Here is a 12,383-nt window from a genome sequence, read left to right as displayed (position 1 = left end):
TGTCTGCAGTCATTAAAACTTCATGTTCTGCATCACTGAAATATGGCGCTTTTCTTCTTAGCATCTGTTTCCCTGGTTACTCGATAATTCAGCGATCTGCTGAGAATGCCTTTCTGAGTTCACCGTGAACGTGCACAAACTCTGAGTTTCAAACTCACGGTTGAGTGAACTAACCCAGTGCAGGTGTTCTGGAACCCACATACCACGAGTAAGCAAGTTTGGGGTTAATCAACCGAGAGTTCAGGGTTTATGTCATGGTAAATTAACCTTGCTTTCTGGAATACCCCTCTGTAATGGTGCTCTTTTCACATGCACAAGAAACCCTGAATTCAATACAAATATGCAATAATTAAATAAAGCAAAGACAGTGAGCCTGTTTTTTCTTTAATAGATTTTTTTATGTTATGCATCATATTTTCTATACCTGTTTTTATTTAATGTACATTATTCCATGTGTATTTATATCACTGTACCTTGTGTGAATCTGTGGTGCAACAAAACCTTGTGGACTAAAAATAAATAAATAATGATAAAATGCTACAAAAGTATGACCTCTTTAAAAGTGCATGTGTATAACAATCAAATGAATTGTATCCTCCACTCACCCCTGATCTCTCATCATAAATCTTGATTCCACCGAAGGACACTGTCAAGAAAATTCTCTGTTTGTGGTTCCCTTTTGACCGTGCCGAGGTAGCAATTCCCTGTTGCAGTTCAAAGAAAAAAAGGATGAGTCCCCTTTTTACGTTTTGTAAAATGGATGGATGGATGGATGTTCCTAAGTGCACCAAATTAAAGCTGATGCGTGTAACTTTTCGATGTTGAAATTCTTTCTTGTATCCCACCATAATCTGCAGAGAAAACTAGTAAGCCATTTGTAGGTTGATTTCTCCCAAAAGTGTAATATTGTGGCACTGTGCCACTATTAAAACATTTCTGTTTGTTTGAGTGACCCGTCCATTCCAACACAGCAACACTGGCTCGACCCATGGTGTGAGTTAGGGGCAGGACTATCTGCTTGCACAACCAATGGAAGACAGGAGGAGTTTCCTGTAATCTGTATGAAAACAGTGATTATTTGTGTAATTCCACTTGGTGACGCCGTGCAGTGCCACAGAAATTACACACTTCAGCTTTAAAGCAAACGTCAATTAAAACATCTGCAGTTAAGGTAGTGAGATATGAAGAGGTTTCCATAGTTTGAATGGGGGGATGGTTGCATATGTTACATAACTGACACCTTTTCAGTTCTACATCATTTTTGTTAGGTCTCTTTTGTTACTTTACATTCAGCACTACAAAAGACTCAATGGAGACGTGTCTAGAACACTGACTGCTAATATTCTCAGACTTCTTTGATTGAAGGAATTAAACAGATTGTGCTGACTGAAGCCTTTGAAGAAGACTTTTTCCATTGCCTTGGTCTTTTGTTGTATAATGAGAAGCAATTCTTAACACGTTCCATGGTCACTTGGAGCAGGTTTGATCTCCTGACATCTCTCTTAAGTCAATGCTTAACAGCTTAACTATAATACACACAGATACAGCTACCAATGCCAGCAGCCTGTGTTCACCCTCAATGAGCTGTCAAATCCGTTTGAGCACTGACTCGAGAACAAAGGGAGAAGCGATGCTGAGATGGACATTTCCTGACAGCTAAGGATCAGTAGATTAGTAATCTATGGCTTTGTGGGAATGCTATCGGAAATCCATTCTTCTTCATTCTAACCCGGTTGATACCTGGTATCACATTGAAGAACCTGCTATATTAAACAAACTGATCTGTCCATAAATCTAGGATGTTAAACTCTTTGGAGATTATCAGAGGACCCTGTATTAAATGACAAAGCCAGTGATGTAGTATATATATATTTAATGTAAGACATTGTTAGTGGACAAATTAAATAAACTGACCAAGTATGAAAAGTGTGCCAAAAGTAGCCATAGATGAAGAAACAAATTTGTTTTGTTCAAAGTAAAGCCTTTCTTATACATCCTAACATGGCTTCTTTCCAGCAATCAAACCTCCAGCTCCTTTCTCTTCTATCAGACATCTTTACCTTCAGCTTCATCATGGAGTCCTGGCACAGTTTGTCTCCACGCGCCGCCGTCACATCATCAATCCCGATCAGCTTGGCCTTGTAACTGATGCCATCCCCTCTGAAGCGCTGAATCAGGGCCTGTTCACTGCAGTCCTGACCTACACAGAGAGATGGATTGTGACTGTAATCCATTCAAACTGATAAATCATGCACTCATTAACACCTTCAGTGTGTGTGCTGGTGTCCTTGTGAGCTTTCAAGAAGATTATGAGTAAGTTCACATCATTGTATGGTATAGTGTTGCAAACCATGTCTGAGCAATTCCACATCTCATAAATTAAAATGAAATATAAAATTATCAAAACAATGACAAAGCTTATTAGCAATTAGCTTTCGATTAAATGTCTTTTTGAAGAAATTGTCCTTATTTCTAAACCCCTAATTCTTAGTATTAAACTTTGATGTGTAAATTCATCTTACACCCTTTGTGCAACAGACATGAATGCTAGCTGAAATAATGTAGCTTTTTGAGGAGAGGTGTGATATTACATTTCTAACCGATCAGAATTTTTTCCTGGTAAAACGTGCAAAAAAAAATCTCTCAGATATTCAAGAATGGACTCAAGCCATGTTAGACTCCAGAATGTCATGGAGACATGGTGTTGGGCTTAACTTGGGTCAGTTATCAAGCACCTAGAAACCACAAAAAAAAAAAAAAAAAACAGCAACCACCCAGAACATTTTAGAAACCACATACCAATGCCTTGGTAACTCAAACACAAAATCTTAGTATCGGGGTGGAGGTAAAACAAGATTGTACATTCCCTATCTGTCACTCACTTGACATTGTGTTGATGTAGTGACACTAGGGGTCACTCTTGGGAGCCCCAAACACCTCTGATCATTGAGAAAAGGCCAATGGGAATTGGCGAGGGAATTTGCATGCAACTCCCCCAGACATACGGGTATAAAAGGAGCTGGCTCGCAACCACTCATTCAGATTTTCTCTTCGGAGCCGAGCGGTTCTATTCATTGAGCTGAATTCATCCGCCGAGTTCATTCACCTCATCTGCTGGATTTACGGCGCATTTCAGCGGCTTCTCCCCCTCTGCACCGGTGGAGTGCAGAAAACGCCCCTGGGCGCTTCGGCAGGCTAAAAGAGTATATTCTTTTCTTTTCTTCTACTAAAAGAGTGGCACTTACGGGAGCGTCTTTTTTAAAGATGACTTTCTGTTTGTGTATAATTCCTGGTTGCGGTCATTACCTCTCCGCTTCTGACGGCCGCGTTCACTGCCTGACGTGTTTGGGCGCCGCCCACGTGGAGACATCGTTCGTGGACGGGTCATGTCATCATTGCGAGAACATGACTATGGCAACTTTGCGGTCACGGATTTCTTTCGTAAGAAGGAAAGCCACCCCAGCGGCTCCCCGCCTCAGTCCTTTTACCTACGGGTATGAGGCCAAGTCGGATTTGGGGACTTCAATGGGAGCACCTCCACCAGAAAACCCCCCACGGACCTCCCATTCCCCAGCACGCTCGTCTGCCCCGGTCGGGTTCTGGTATGAGACCGCTGGTTCATCTCAGGGCGAGTTCGCACTCTCATTCGGAGCATGCGAAGAGGATGAGCTGTCGATCGCAGCATCAGAGAGCGGGCTCGTCCAGTCCGATGCTGAGGCATCGGCTGGGCTTCCACCTTCGGGTATGGTCGCCCAGTCGCAGGCCAACGCGGAGCTGACAGACATGCTTGCCCAGGTGGCTGTGAGTGTCGGGCTGGAGTGGAATCCCCCACTCTCCCTTGAACCCTCGTGGCTCGATGATTGGTTCCTGGGCCCAAAGCGCCGCTCACGGCTGCGCCCCGCCCTGGTCCCTTTCTTCCCGGAGGTGCATGAGGAGCTGACAAGATCGTGGAGGGCACCTTTCACTGCCCAATCCCAGTCTTTCAGCTCCCCCGCTCTCACTACCCTCGATGGTGGGGCTGCCAGGGGGTATTCGGCGATTCCCCACGTGGATAAGGCGATTGCAGGGCATCTGTGCCTGCAGAGCGCCGCCACCTGGCGGGGCCACCCAAAACTCCCATCCAGGGCCTGTAGGCTTATGTCGTCTTTCACGACTAAGGCCTATGGTGCCGCTGTACAGGCCGTCTCCACCCTGCATGGCATGGCTCTCCTGCAAGTACACCAAGCCAAGGCGCTAAAAGACGAGGGTAGTTCTGACCCGGGATTGATGCAGGAGCTGCGCTCGGCGACTGACCACGCTCTCTGGGCGACGAAGGTCACGGCATGGTCTCTCTGGCAGGCGATGTCCACCCTGGTGGTCCAGGAGTGCCACCTATGGCTCAACCTGGTCGAGATGAGGGAGGCTGACAAGGCACAGTTCCTTGATGCCCCCATCTCCCAGGTTGGCCTGTTCGGCAACACCATCGAGGACTTTGCCCAGCAGTTCTCGGCGGTGAAACAGCAGACAGAGGCTATTCAGCACATCCTGCCCCAGCACGGTTCAAGACCCCACACCACGTCTGCTTGTCGCCAAGGACGTCATCCTGCGGCAACAGCACCAGCTCCGCCTCAGCCCACCCCCCTGGCCCGGCCCCGGCGTGGAGCCACCCACAGGAAGCAGATGCCACCCGTCTCATGGTCAGCCACCAAGAACCCAGGGAAGGCTTCGAAGTGCCCCTGAGACAGGCGACCCAGGGACGAGGAGACCCGCTGCTCTGGAGCTGGTGGACAGACCACTCCATCCCCCGGTGGAGGGCCGGGACGAGAATCTTTTGTTTCCTTTTTCTTTGATTTCACTGCATGCCCAAGGGGCAGCGGTACCCAAAAATTCAACAGAAGAGCGGTTTCCTTATTCCCTGGGTCGCATATCCGGTGCTCACCCACCGTTCACTTACATCAGGTATGGTGCTACAGGGGAAGCCCCCCCGACCCTCGGATCGGTGCTTTCCTTCCTGCAGGAGAGGCTGGAGGGGCGGCTGTCCTCCTCCACCTTGAAGGTGTATGTAGCCGCTATATCGGCACATCACGATACAGTAGACGGTAAGTATTTGGGGAAGCACGACTTGATCATCAGGTTCCTGAGAGGCGCTAGGAGGTTGACTCCCTCCAGACCGTGCCTCATCCCCTCATGGGACCTCTCTGTGGTCCTCCGGGGGCCTACGGTGAGCTCCATTCGAGCCCCTGGAGTCAGTTGAGCTAAAGGCACTCTCCTTGAAGACTGCCCTCCTGACTGCGCTCAAATCCATCAAGAGGGTAGAGGATCTGCAGGCGTTCTCTGTCAGCAAAACGTGCCTGGAGTTCGGTCCGGGCTACTCTCACGTGATCCTGAGACCCCAACCGGGCTATGTGCCCAAGGTTCCCACGACCCCATTTAGGGATCAGGTGGTGAACCTGCAAGTGCTGCCCCAGGAGGAGGCAGACCCAGCCTTGGCGTTGCTGTGTCCGGTGCGTGTTTTGCGTATCTGTTTGGATCGCACGCAGAGCTTTAGAAGCTCCGAGCAGCTCTTTGTCTGCTTTGGCGGACAGCGGAAAGGGAGCGCTGTCTCCAAACAGAGGATTGCCCACTGGGTCATTGACGCCATAGCGATGGCATATCATGCCCAGGACGTGCCATCCCCATTGGGACTGCGAGCCCACTCTACTAGGAGTGTGGCGGCCTCCTGGGCCCTGACCAATGGGATCGTTCAACGCTCGTAGGAGCGTTGGAGGAGGTTACGTGATGGCCTGGTGCGCTGGCTACGAGGCACACAGCGGTCTTCCCATCTCGCACCACCAGTCCACGTAACACAATTCAGTCCTTGTGGCTCCTCAGCACAAAACCTGAATGAGTGGTTGCGAGCCAGCTCCTTTGATACCCGTATGTCCGGGGGAGTGGCATGCAAATTCCACTCGCCAATTCCCATTGGCCTTTTTTCAAAGATCAGAGGTGTTTGGGGCTCCCAAGAGAGACCCCTAGTGTCACTACATCAACACAACGTCTCGTTACCTCCATCAGGGAACGGAGGTTACGAAAGTAACCAAGATGTTATATTTCCTTCTCATTAATTTCCTCCCTCTGTCTATTCTGTATTTACATTGATGATGTGGATAGAGCATTACATGATTTAATCATTTTAACGTGATACATAAAGAGCAAGATAATAGATTTCCCATTTCAAATAATGAACATAAAATGGATAATTACAGTAAATGGAGCTTTTTAAGAAGAACACTAAAAACCATGATACAAAATAAATGGCACTTTTGGGTATATGAGGAGGACAAAACCGCTCAAACACGCTCAGGAAATGAATAAGCAGCTAAGGGTCACCTCCAGTCCGCACTGCTCAAGGGGTCTTTTGATGTACCACCGCGTGAAAGACGCTTTTGAGGAGCATTATGTGGGTTTAGCAGAGGCTCTTTTCCCTTTATTTACAGTGATCTTGGCCATCTTTCACCTTTCTTTATAAATCTCAGCTTCAGGAGATTATAGACTTGAGCCACAGACTTTGTAATGCTCTCACTTTGCCTCTTAAAGGGTAATTACCGAAACGCTCATGGACTGGTGGTTGTGTAGAGGCTGAACTGAAACACACAGTTGGGTTTGCATTTTGCCATTTACACATTAAAGAACTCTTTCATTTTTGCATTTTGGCATTTACCCATTAAAGAACTTTCATTTTAACATAAAATCAAAGGAAAATAATATTTAACAAAAAACACTAAAATACATACATTTTCAACTGAAAAGAAACAGTATTTGATTTTCTCTAATGATCCTCTGCCAGCAATTATGAAGAAACTCACTGTGATTCATCCAAATCAGCCATAAAAGAAGCCATTCATTCCAATGATTTTACCACAGGTCAAATCACTCAGTATGTTTGAGTAGTTATAATTGAGCTACAATGGGTTTTTGCATTGAAGATGCTGATGAGTTTACTGTCTGTAAAAGTATACATGACACAATGCGTGATCAAATATTTGAGATTGTGCGTCACGTCTGAGCAATTCCAGCAATATGTATGTGACATTTGCAGTCTAAACCTGAAATTTAACTTCTTCAGTAAGTCAGTCCACTTCATTTGTCGTTTAACGTTTAATCATAAATCCCTGCAAATAGACTCAAGGCACTATCAACACAATACAGTAAGCCTATAGCATGGTATTTCTATGGAAGGCTACTCCAAGGATCATGTCCAATAAACATGGTATTGGCTTGGTAATTTTTGGTACTTTTAAGCGCTTTCATGTAATGTTAGTATTTTGATACACTTTTATTTAGAAAATGTCTTTATCTGCAGTAGACAATCGTTCACAGACTGTGCACGCACTCACGCGTGACAACTGAAAGGAGCTGCAGGTTTTGTTTGAAGTAAATATCCACTGTATTCAGCATTATGTCTTCTGTCTTCTAAATCATCCCGTTACTCTTTTACTGCATGACAAAGTGTTTCAAACGATTCAGTCCGCACGTTAGACAAGTTCAATGAGAAGAACTGACTCAAAACAGAGATTATTTCATGCATCGGGCATAGCTCTGATTCACGAGCCACATGCTCGTGAGTGTATGGCCGTGTTCACAATGGCATACTATCCATACTTCTCTCACTGTTTTTGCCAAACACAGATATAACAGAAACAGCAAGAGCAGTATGGTAGTCAGCCATCCCATCTATCTAAATAATCATGTAGAAGTGATTCTCCCGTTGATATCCATATGATTTAATATGAAGCACCCGTAACTGTCATCAGACTTAACATACGCACAACACTGAGTCTAGTTGTGATCCGATTAAGGTGTATACATGCTGGAAGAAGTCAAGCTACAATCACATTATCTAGTCAGTGCGACTTCACAAAAATCAGACTGGTATCCGACTTCAGTTGGACTAAAGTGTTTACATTACACATGCTTTAGTCCAAATGAAATCTAACTTTTAAAGGGCATGCTACTGACAATGCTTTAAGTGGCTTATTTCTTTTATAAAATGGCGGAAAACAGCAATGTGGAAAAAATCACCAAACGTTACATTTATTAAAGCTGACGTGAGTAATTTTTGTAGACAATAGCTATGTTTCCATCCAAGTTGCACATTTAATTTATGTGAAATATCAGAATATCGCAAGAACAATATGCGCATAAAGCAGTATTTCCATCCCTTGCGTTCAAAAGAACAAAATCGTCACTTCCAGGGAAATTGTAGTGACTGTGTGTCTCTTTTATTAATAAAATAATTGCGGTTTAGGACATGCAGACAAAACACTTGAATAACTCGTTTCATGACTGGAAATGACAGCGCGTCACACAGTTCTGGGAGCACTATGTGTGTGCATTCCTCCATCATAACTTTGTGGTGGGGATCTATAAGATATTCTTTAAAGGTATCAATAAACCTGCTCTTCTGGAAAAAGTGCAAGTTTGTGTTTAACTTATTTACTCTGAAAACTCTATGCAGGCTTTGGATTTTTAGGACACCGGTGTTTCAGAATGACCAGGGCAACAATTCAGGTGCGATGATTGGTCCGCTGGTTCATCCAGTTATGAATGAATTATTCAGTCACATGATTTTTTTGATGAGCATCTTGTATTCCTGATAAATTCAATAGGAGTTTATTCTGTAAATGTGTTTCCATCATAGTTTATGCACATTTCTTCTTATCAAATAAAAAACGTATTCACCTCAAGCGAGCGTATAGGCTTTCCATGCGCATTTTGGAGATTTTATTCACATCTTGGTGTTTCAATCCAGCAGATTTTAAGCGATATCCTTAAATGCGCATAAAAAAGCCTTGATGGGAAAATAGCTTATGTTGCTACGTTGGGTTGGTTGGGATGCTCAAACAAACAAGTTTGCAATTACCACAGAGCCACAGTGTTAACATTTCTCTGGGTTCAGTCAGACTAAAGTGTGTACATGATATTTTAAAAAGACAAATTATTACTCAAGTCCAAATTAAGAGATAGTTCACCTAAAAATGAAAATTCTCTCCTCAATTACTCACCCTCATGCCATCTCTGATGTGTATGATTTTCTTTCTTCAGCAGAACACAAATGAAGATTTTTAGAAGAATATCTCAGCTCTGTCGGTCCATACAATACAATCAGACGTTTGTAGCTCCAAAAATCACATAAAGGAAACATAAAAGTAATCCATATGACTAAATATTGATGAAACAGATCAATATTTAGTCCTATTTTTTACCCTAAATCTCCACTTTAACTTTAACTTTCAGATGTGAAAGTGAAACTAAACAGGCACAACATGTGACTTTCAGATGTAAAAGAGAAAGTGGAGATTTAGAGTAAAAACGAACTTCAGTTTTGATCTGTTTCTCACCCACACCTATTTAATTGCTTCTAAAGATATAGATTTAACTACTGGAGTCACATGGATTATTGCTATGTTTCCTTTATGTGATATTTGGACATTCAGAGTTCTGGCACCCATTCACTTGCATAGTATGGACCTAAAGAGCTGATATATTCTTCAAAATGTTTTTGTTTGTGTTCTGCAGAAGAAAGAAAGTCATCCACATCTGGGATGGCATGAGGGTGAGTAAATGAGAAGAGAATTTTCATTTTTGGGTGAACTATCCCTTTAAATCTAATTTTTAAAGTGCATGTAAATGTCCTAATGAGGCCTTGAGTGGTTTATGTTTTTATAAATGGTGCAATATCAATATGACAAAAGACACCAATAGTTAAATAGTTAAAGCTGACGTGAGTCATTTTGTGCTATTAGCATCAACAGAATTGAGAATTGGTTGGGATGCTCTAACAAACAAGCACACAATCACCACAGAGCCACAGTGTTAACATTTCTCTGAAAATAGTATATCAAACTGGTATTGGAGAAAATATTTCAACACAGTCTTTACATACTTCAGCTTAAATAAGAAGAATATGAATAAGCAATGTAATGTTAAGCTTACACAGTTCATTAGCCTAACACCCTGACTACAGTCAACATGATCTAAGACATTGGCATGCTGCTTCCGTTCCGACTGTTCATGTACCCTGAAGTTGACTCCATTCTACCAAATTACTGACAAGCGCCACCCTCCATCGGACATTTTTGCATCAATTCAGACATCTTCACATTTCCCTGTGGTGCTACTTATAGAGCTTTGCACAAACAACCTCTGAGACAAGGTTTCTCGTCCTATGGAAACCAGGAAGTTATTGCGTTCAATGGTAAGCATGATCCAGAAGTTTCATTTTTGTTCAAAAATTAGCATTTTTACTCCACTGATGGTTAGGTTTAAGGTTTGGGATTAGGAGTAGAGTTAATAAAAATATTCACAACTAAAAATATATAACTCACTTTTAGCACCACCCTGTGGACATTTCACCTGGAAACTGGCCAACAACACTTCCAGTTTCAGCCACTGGAGGCAGTGAATTGAATTTCGATAAGCACAGACTGATTTCAGCAGCAAAACTTACGACCTCTTGTTGCCGAATTCACAGTGTGATCAGTCTGCTACAATGAATGTGAGCGGTGCATCGCAAAGTGTGAAAAGTAATTTACCACTCTAATTATAATCAATAAAGCTGTTTACACTATATGCATCTACTGGATTGTTATGGCACAAAGCCCCTTAAGTTGACATAACTATCCCCTTTCTTATACTGTAAAATGATCAATCAAGGGTGACATATTAAAGAGTAAATTCTCAATATCGACAATTTCCAAAAATAGCGACAAATAATGAATATAACAAAGGTAACAAATAAACATCTGGTACATGGAGTAGTCAACAACAACCTAAGACCCAAAACGCAAACAACAAAGAGAAAAAGCTACAAGCAACAAACTAATCAACAACATCAATCACACATAAAGGATTTAACGGATGTGATTGTGAACAGATGGGTCATTAGGGAAGACCACTTGACCAATCAAAGAACAGGAACAAAAACACTAACAGCATCTAAAAAAGAACAGATACATCTGGCACCTGGTACTTTTCAGCCAAAATATGAGCACGCATTAAAGCTAAGTAAATATTAGTGTGAAAATACTGTGCATGGCTAGCAACAGCTCTCTCTGGATTTAGACACTGCCGGGTTGTTAAGCTGAGCTGTTTTCAGTGAAAAGGCTACTGGATTCAGGGCCGGATCAGAGATATTAAAGAGGATGAAGTTTAAAAACACGGGCAAACACCACATGCCAATGCCACGGCAGCAGAAAATAAATAAATAAATAAACATTCCCACAGGAACACTTCCAGCTGTTCACAGTCACACTTTCCTCTTTTTTTCCTTCAGTTTCTCTAGCCTTGATGATTAAAATAAATACAAAATAAAACTATGGTAAAACTATGTCCGTGATAAACTGTATACAGTATCATCTTTGATCCAGTACAAACATTAATTATCTTACTGACTGACTGTATAGCATATAACATTCTGTTAGAAGATAACCAAAATATAATTTACTTGGAACTGCTCCAGGGAAACTATATTTATATATATTAATCATACATTAATGCTGGTTAAACAATGACCTAATTCCAAGAGTGAAGACTGAACAGCTTGCAAAAAGATTCTTGTAACATTATGTGATGATATTCAGAGCTCTTAAGCAGACTGAAGGTTGAAGATTTAACATTAATGGACTCACTTTAACCATACCGTATATTAATGAAGCTGTGAAAATGTCGAGCTTGTTGCTTTCAGGATAATTTACAGCTTTTTCCACATTAATATTCAGCATTCTACCTTATTCACATGCATACAATGTCAAGGGTTGCATTAGATTTCTGGAAGGCAGTTCTGAGGTACGATGTTATACATAATCTCCAACAAAAGTGCTCAAAATAGAGAAAGAGAGAGGTCAGATAAAGGTGAGTAAACTAAAGGTGTCGAGCAAAAAAACGCTGGAAAGAAAAATTCAGGCAGTCAGGCATGGAAAGACATATTTAAAGGACTAGTTCACAATAAAATGAAAATTTGGTCATAATTTATGATGTCAATGCAATCTTAACGTACAGTATCTAAACGCGATCACAAATGAGACGTCAGAGATTTGACGCTGGGAAATAATGAATAACAACTGAATTTTCATTCTGTTTCTCACACAAAGCTATCGTTTTACTTAATAAAAAATTGGACTATAGCACACAAGTCATACAGAACGCTTTTATGGCACTTTACAGTGCATGGTCGCTAGGAACTTTTGTTGTTTGAAAGACATGTAACAAAGACATGTAAATAATGTTTGTTAAGCAAAGTAAATAATGGTGAGTAAATAATGAGAGGATGTTTATTTTTGGATGAGTTATTCCTTTTAGCTTAGGGACAGCTGAAGCAGTGACTAACAACATCTTTGGCAAGAAGAATAAAAAAAACATGGCAA

The 12,383-nt window shown here is 42.2% G+C and overlaps 1 pseudogene; it reads right to left on the bottom strand.

Annotated features, from left to right (window-relative positions):
- Positions 1–12,383, bottom strand: part of LOC127440581 (uncharacterized) — an 85,411-nt pseudogene that overhangs the window by 40,443 nt on the left and 32,585 nt on the right.

This window comes from Myxocyprinus asiaticus, chromosome 5 (genome assembly GCF_019703515.2).
Source record: "Myxocyprinus asiaticus isolate MX2 ecotype Aquarium Trade chromosome 5, UBuf_Myxa_2, whole genome shotgun sequence".
NCBI lineage: Eukaryota > Metazoa > Chordata > Actinopteri > Cypriniformes > Catostomidae > Myxocyprinus > Myxocyprinus asiaticus.
The sequence above is the reverse complement of the archived record's forward strand: the minus strand, read 5'-3'. Positions and strand labels throughout refer to the sequence as shown.